The sequence below is a fragment of the Elephantulus edwardii genome, unplaced genomic scaffold, assembly GCF_000299155.1.
Source record: "Elephantulus edwardii isolate Elephantulus edwardi_28Jun2011 unplaced genomic scaffold, EleEdw1.0 scaffold00176, whole genome shotgun sequence".
NCBI classification, from domain to species: Eukaryota; Metazoa; Chordata; class Mammalia; order Macroscelidea; family Macroscelididae; genus Elephantulus; species Elephantulus edwardii.
The window spans coordinates 2,340,668-2,347,279 of NW_006399926.1; the positions used below are offsets into that span (position 1 = coordinate 2,340,668).

Below are 6,612 nucleotides of genomic sequence, written 5' to 3' on the forward strand. Positions count from 1 at the left end.
GTCAGCAATGGGTCCATTGCAACACAGCAAAGGGGATTAGAACATAGACACCTTTAGGGGTCATTATTCCACCTTGCCTATCTTCCTTGCCTCAAATAATTCAGAGTTCAATCAAGGAAGTAATTTTACTGAGTACTTATTTTAGCTCTTAATATGTCCTGGGGCATATACAAGAAACTCTACCATATCATTTGCTTCTAATTAGTATGTGATAATGAAGTTTCACTATCCTTGTCTCTAAGGTGCACTCTGGCATGAACTTCTCCAAAACATGTTTGTTCTCTTGGCAGTTCATGGGATATTTAGTACTCTCCAGCTCAAAGGCATCAATTCTTCTTTACTTTACATCCTTATTCACTGTCCAACTTTCAGATCCATAGCAAGTAATTGAAAAAAAGATCAGGGATCAGCTTAGGTACATCTCAGTCTTTAAACTGACATCTTTGCTCTTCAGCACTTTGGAGGGGTCCCTGATAGCAGACTTTCCCAGTGCAATAAGTCTTTTGATTTCCTGACTGCTGGTACCAAAGGTGTTGCCTGGGGATTGAAGTAAGAGGAAAGAACTGACAATTTCTCTTTTCTCAATCTATCACGATTTTGCCTATTGGTCTAGTGGTGAGGATTTATTTCTCAATGTTGAGACTTAATTCAAACTGAAGGCTGTAGTCCTTGCTCTTTTACAACAAGTGTTTCAAGTCGTCCCTTCAGCAAGCAAGGCTGTGTCATTTGTATAACTAGTTTGTTGCTGAGTCTTCCTCTACTTCAGATGCCACAAATCTCAAACGATTTGCTTGGCAGAGAGACTGAACTGGTCTGGAGGAAACACGCAGCTCTGCTGCACACCTTTGTTGGAACAAGCTGTTAGATTAATTTTGAGGTTATCTGCAAGTTTTAATAAACCAAACTCAAATTACCATTTATTATGTTCTGACTCAGTGCTACCCTACAGGACAGTCAGAATTGCTCCACAGGGTGTCCAAGGTATAAGATTCCACATCTTCGTCTCATGGAGCTGGTGAGTTTGAACCACTAACCTTTCCATTAGCAGCCACACACTTAAGTCAAATGCATCACAAAGGCTCTGGAAAAACCTACCCATTGCTGGAGATGCCATCTATATTCTGACTATAGCAACTTTTATTAGGTTTCATAGGCTTTAAATCTTTACAACTATATATAGACTATCGATCTTTCACAGGCAGAGCACCTGGTAGATTCAAGCTACCTGAAATATTACACACACTATGCAACCAAGGCCATCTAAAGGTCTTATATGTTGTTCTCACACATCAAGTAATGAAAAAATGTTAGCTTAGTGCAGTTTTGAATTTAAGTCACAGGAATTGGATTAAACTAGTTCTAAAAAAAAAAAAGAACACGGACTACAAATTACAACCACAAACCTTTATCAACACCAACAATACTGTAAACTAATACTCCGCACTTTCACAGTGCCTGTGACTGATTCCACTTTATACATATTATCTTATTTTAAGCATCAGATATGAAAGCAGATTTAGACTTCACTATTTTTAATACCCAGTTTTTGGCTTCTTGTTGACAGAAACGAAATAAAACGACGCATTAAAGGTCACACAAGACCTTGAGAGGTCACGTCCAAAAGTGAGTTAGTTAGAAATGTGTGGTTTCTTTACTCGCTTAACTGGGCTACCTAATGAGATTGGAGTTGTACTATCTGTCCATGAGGTGTAAGAAGAGTGTAGACACTATTGCGAGTAGGCAGTGGTGTGAAACGCGGAATACCTAAGGTGCTGAAAGGGAAAAAAGAAGAGCAGCAATGGCCGGCCAAGCGCAGACCACCATCCCGGTTCTGCCTGGGTCCCAGGTCAGCAAACCAGAACGCAGGAACAACTCCCCCCCCCCCCCCCAGACTTAGAAGAGAGGCGCCGGCCCTACAGAGACCTCTCTTCTTACCTCATTCAAGATCCCAATCTCCCTACTTTCCTGAGCCCAAGCCAGTTCATTCCCTCACCGTGAGTCGGGGACCGATCCTGACGCGCTGATCTGCAGATCCTTGCAGCTGTAGCTTCCAGGGCACCGTTCCGCAACAGCGAAAAACGCTCAGATCAGACCGCAGGAAGCTACTTAACGCGCAGCCGCCGCGGCCTCCAACCACCTGCCGGCGGAGGGGCGCGAGGCCGCCCCCCACTCGGTCACCAAGGCCGTGAGAAGGGGGAGGAAAGTGAACCAGGGCGCCGCGGTAACGAGCCTGGAAAGCCAGGTAAATATAGTTCTTTGCCTACAACTCGGTATTTTCAGCCATAACCGCAAGCCCTGTCCGTTCTCGCCTGTCCTTTTGTCCCCTCCCCTGCAGCCAACAGGAATGGAACAGTCCCGCGGGGGGGATTGTGGGAGGCGCACGCGCGAGGGGTGGAGGGTGGGGGGGCGGAGGAGGAGGCGGCGGCCGTGGCGGCGGTTGGTGGCAGTGGGGGCGGGGAGGGGGGGAGGAAAGAAGAGGAGGAGGCCTGGGCTCGCGCCGCTGAAGGTACGCGTGAGGGGCCGCGCCGGAGGCGCCTTGACAGGGGCCGAGGAGGAGGTCGGAGGACCACGCGAGAAGGCGCTCCGGAGCGAGCGCGTACGGGCTGGCGGGCGCGCGAAGGTGGTGGGTGGTGGGAGCGGCGAGCGAGCTACACTCGGGCGCGTGCGAGCGGGCGTGCGCGCTCCCTGGCCCAAGTCGGGTGAGCAGCGGGGGGAGGGGGGCAGTGGGGGAGAACGCGAGGAGGGAGGAGTGGGAGGTGGGGGGGGCACGAGGCGCCCTTCTCTCCCTCCCTCCCGAGGAGCTGCTGCCGCCGCCGCCGCCGCTCTGCCGCCGCCGCCGCCATTTTGGGTTCGCTTTGCGGAGGGGGAGAAGATCCCCGTTTTGGTTGTAGGACCCGCCTCCCCTCAGTTTCCCCTCTTAGCCCTACGCCTTTCCCTTCTCCTCTCTCACATTTCTGCCAGTGCGCTCACCCGCCGTCCGCCTCCTGACAAGCGGGAGGGATCTGCCGCGGACCAGGGGAAGCGGTGGAAGCCTGGTGGCGGCCGCCCCCTCTTCCTTACCTCCCTGCACACTCTCCCGTCCCCGGCCCCTGACACGGTGAGTAGAAGGGTCTGGGGAGGCCTTTGGGCCTAAGGACTCTGACAGCGAGTCAGCCTTTGGCTTTTGGGGAGCCACTGACATCTCCCGTACCCGGACCTCCGGGAGAGAGGTGGTAAAGATGGGGGAGGGGAAAGCAAAGAAGGGGATCCTGAGCTTACCGGGAAGTCCCTCCAGGCTGGAGTGAAGGGGTGTCCCTGACAGGCCGGCTCCTGGCTTGGAGGAGGGGGCGGGAAAGTAAGCCAGTGGAGGCGGAGCCGCTGTGCCCCTGACAGGTTAGTTTTTGTGTAGGCATGATTGGCGCATCCCCCATAATCTAGTCTGTATCTGTTTAAGGGCTGAGAGCTACGGGGGGACATGATCATAAGGAGTAGTTTTACCTTTTTGGAAAGATCCGTGATGCCCGCTAACACACTGTTTGTAGGAATCATGGAATGCCTTTAATTTTAGGAGTTTAAGAAATGTCACTAGCTAATTTGTACACCGAAAGAGATGTTTTGGTCTAGAAGACAGGTGATCTGCTGGTGTGTAGCGGCAGTATTCGTGTGCGTGTGCATGGATGGAAAGTTTCTGAAGGATTTTCCCGTTGAAAAAGTGATGGAGTTTTCTTGCAAGTTGGTTTGCTTTTAAAATGTTGGCATGTTGGGGTTTTTTTCAGGCTGCTGTGTGTGTTATTTCAGGATTTGAGAGTTCCTTTATACTTTATGCGAAAGAGCAGAAAAGAAGGGTTTGGTTATTTTTTTGGGCTTTTTTTTTTTTTTAAAAAGAAGATAAACCAGGCCATATAGCATGTACCTGTGGGTCCGCAGGAGAGAAACTTGGAATAGCCGGTCTTCAGACTAATCTTAGTCTTAAGGAAAGTTTGTGCCTCTGAGTACAGTGAGTTGTGTGAACCTTCAGAATATCTTTAACAGTATAATTATTAAGTGAGTATAAAGAATGAATGGCTTAATAAAGTTTTTTAAAAAATGATGGCTTTTTGAAAAATGACTTGTGTGTGTTTACCATTTTACAATAGAATAAAACTTTTACAATTTTCAATCTTTCACCTTTTTCATGGTCCAGAATCTCTGTGAAAGTTCGTGGTAGATATTTTCCAAAAGAAGAAAATTAGGGGAGCTCTGGTGGCCTAGTGGCAAGGAGCTGCAACTACAATCCCAGAGGCACCCGGTTCGAATCCACCAGATACTCTGCTGGGGAAGGAGGGACAATCTGCTCCTGTACCAGTCAGATCTGATTTGACGGTATACTCACACAAAAATAATTAAAAAAAAAAAAAAAGAAGAAGAAAATTGAGTTACAATGACTTCCAAAATCACACATTAGGTTGTTGACAAAATTGAGATTAGAAATAAAAGTTTTTTTGACTGCTAATCTGGTACTCTATGTATTGTACCATAATACCTCGAAATCTTTGTTAGATATATGTTGTTGTAGTTGTTGTTGTTAAGTGCCATCGAGTTGTAGATGACTCAGAGCGACCCTATGAACAAAAGACCTGAGCACTGTTCATAACGTTTCTGGAGGCAAGCCTTTTTGGTAGTAGATGCCACTCCTGCTGCTTCCAAGCTTGTTTTAATTGGGAAGCTCCACCGAACACTGTTCACCATGGGTAGCCATTATTGCATTTGGCACATCAGTGTCATAGTGTTTCACATCACAGCAACCATAAGTTACTTCAGTACAGCAATGCACAGAGTAGTGCTATATGATATGTATATAATTTTTAAATTTTTAATATTTGTCTACTTACAAAGTTCATATATTTTGTGGTTTATGCTATCCTTCATTCACATTGTGTTTCACAATCATTCCCATTCATTATGTTTTATAAAATTAATCACCATTGAACTGTGCACACCATCACCTTGTCTTTCCAGATCCTGGCTGGATCTTTCCCATTTCCTGTACCCCTCCATCCCTTCACCCGCCAAATTGTGCAATCCTATGATTTTACTCCTGTTCATCCTCACCTCTGTGCTCCCTTCATCCCTCACCCCCTTAGATCCTCTTACACATTTTATAGTTACTTATTTCTACACTAATGGTCTTATATAATATGAGACATACACATTTTAAAGATAGCAGCATATGTGGCTGGTTTGTGATTGGGGAAGATCATTCATACCAGATTTGTGTATGGAATATAGTTGTCCCTGCTAATCTATTCTGAATGAAAAGGATAACTATGACTATGTTGTTGTATGTTTTTTTTGGGGGGGGAAGTGTATCTGAAAATTCAGCTTCTATAAGTGAGAGAGGGAAATCTTTCACAGTTTAATTTGTACAAGAATACTACATGGAGACTGACAGTTTAAAGTTTATGAGAGGAAGGAACCTCCTTTCCTTCATTCCACAAGTATTTATTGCGTGCCTACTCAATAAATGGTCCTTGCTTTGGGTTTGACCTGTATGAAGAGAATTGTTTGGAATTAAAACGAGAAAACTTTTTTTTTTTTTTTTTGATAAAACATTTCTTAAAACCAAATTCAGTTTGGTGGGAATTTAGGTTTTCCAGATAGTTTAATATGGAAAGATGCAAGAGTAGGGAACAGGCTTGACCATTTATGATAATATATGCTACCTTTTCATTTTCTTTTGGCATTCAGAAGGAAACTATTTTTGGGGTTTGTGGGTATTGAGAGTTTTTGGCTGGTTTAAAGAAATTCTTTGAAGGACTGATTTTATAGTAAGGAGTTCCAACTTGATGGCAATGAATTTGAGAGTTTTCTATTAATATACAGAAACAATACTGAAATTGAGGGAACTTAATCTGCATTCCACTGGAAGATAGAATGTTTTTATTAAGCTAGGCTGTTCATAGCTGTCAAATCAGTTCTGACTCAGAGCTGACCCTCTGTTGGGTTTGTCAGGTTGTAAATCTCATAGCAGGAGACGACAACTCGTCTTTCTCCCTTGAAACAGCTAGTGAATTAGAACAGCCACAACAGTGCAGCACAGCCTTCTAGAGGATACCGACCTCAACTAATTTCCAAAGCTGACTGACTCATAGCTGACCCTTTAGCCAGTTTTTGGAGGCTGTAAATTGCACCGTAGATTACCCACCTTTCTCCCACAGAACTGTTCATGGATTTGAACAGTCATTGGATTCAAACCTTCAGAGAGATGCTGCCTTTGCGTTAGCAGTACAATTCCTATGGACCATAAAAACACCCTTAGTAAGCGTTGGTTAGTGAGTCTTGAAGGTTTTTTGCTGAGAATTTTTTTTTAAATTATTTTAATGAAAGTTTACAGAGACTTTAAATTTCCATTCATTCATTGTTGCACTTTTTTCCCCTACCCGCCCCCAGTTCGCTCTTCTATTTGAAAAATAAAAGAAAAATTCTTTCATTGTTATACAAACCCACACCCAAGTCCACTCCGCTGTGCAGCCTTCATTCTAGACTCTTGTCATGACGATAATACCTAATCAGATATCCCTTTTAAACAGTTCTCTCCCTCATCTGTTTCAATGCAGTATATATTATCCCCTCTTTCTCAGTTTCCCCTCAACC

At 44.9% G+C, this 6,612-nt stretch overlaps 1 protein-coding gene and 1 pseudogene across 1 annotated transcript in view; one reads left to right on the top strand and one right to left on the bottom strand.

Annotated features, from left to right (window-relative positions):
- Positions 1-1,981: 1,981 nt before the first annotated feature.
- LOC102860294 lies at positions 1,982-5,449 on the bottom strand (annotated as a pseudogene).
- The window catches only part of ASH1L (ash1 (absent, small, or homeotic)-like (Drosophila)), a 313,081-nt gene continuing 309,215 nt past the window's right edge, over positions 2,747-6,612 (top strand). The window contains 1 exon segment of the mRNA XM_006895786.1: positions 2,747-3,097. The gene's annotated coding sequence lies outside the window, so the exon portion shown is untranslated.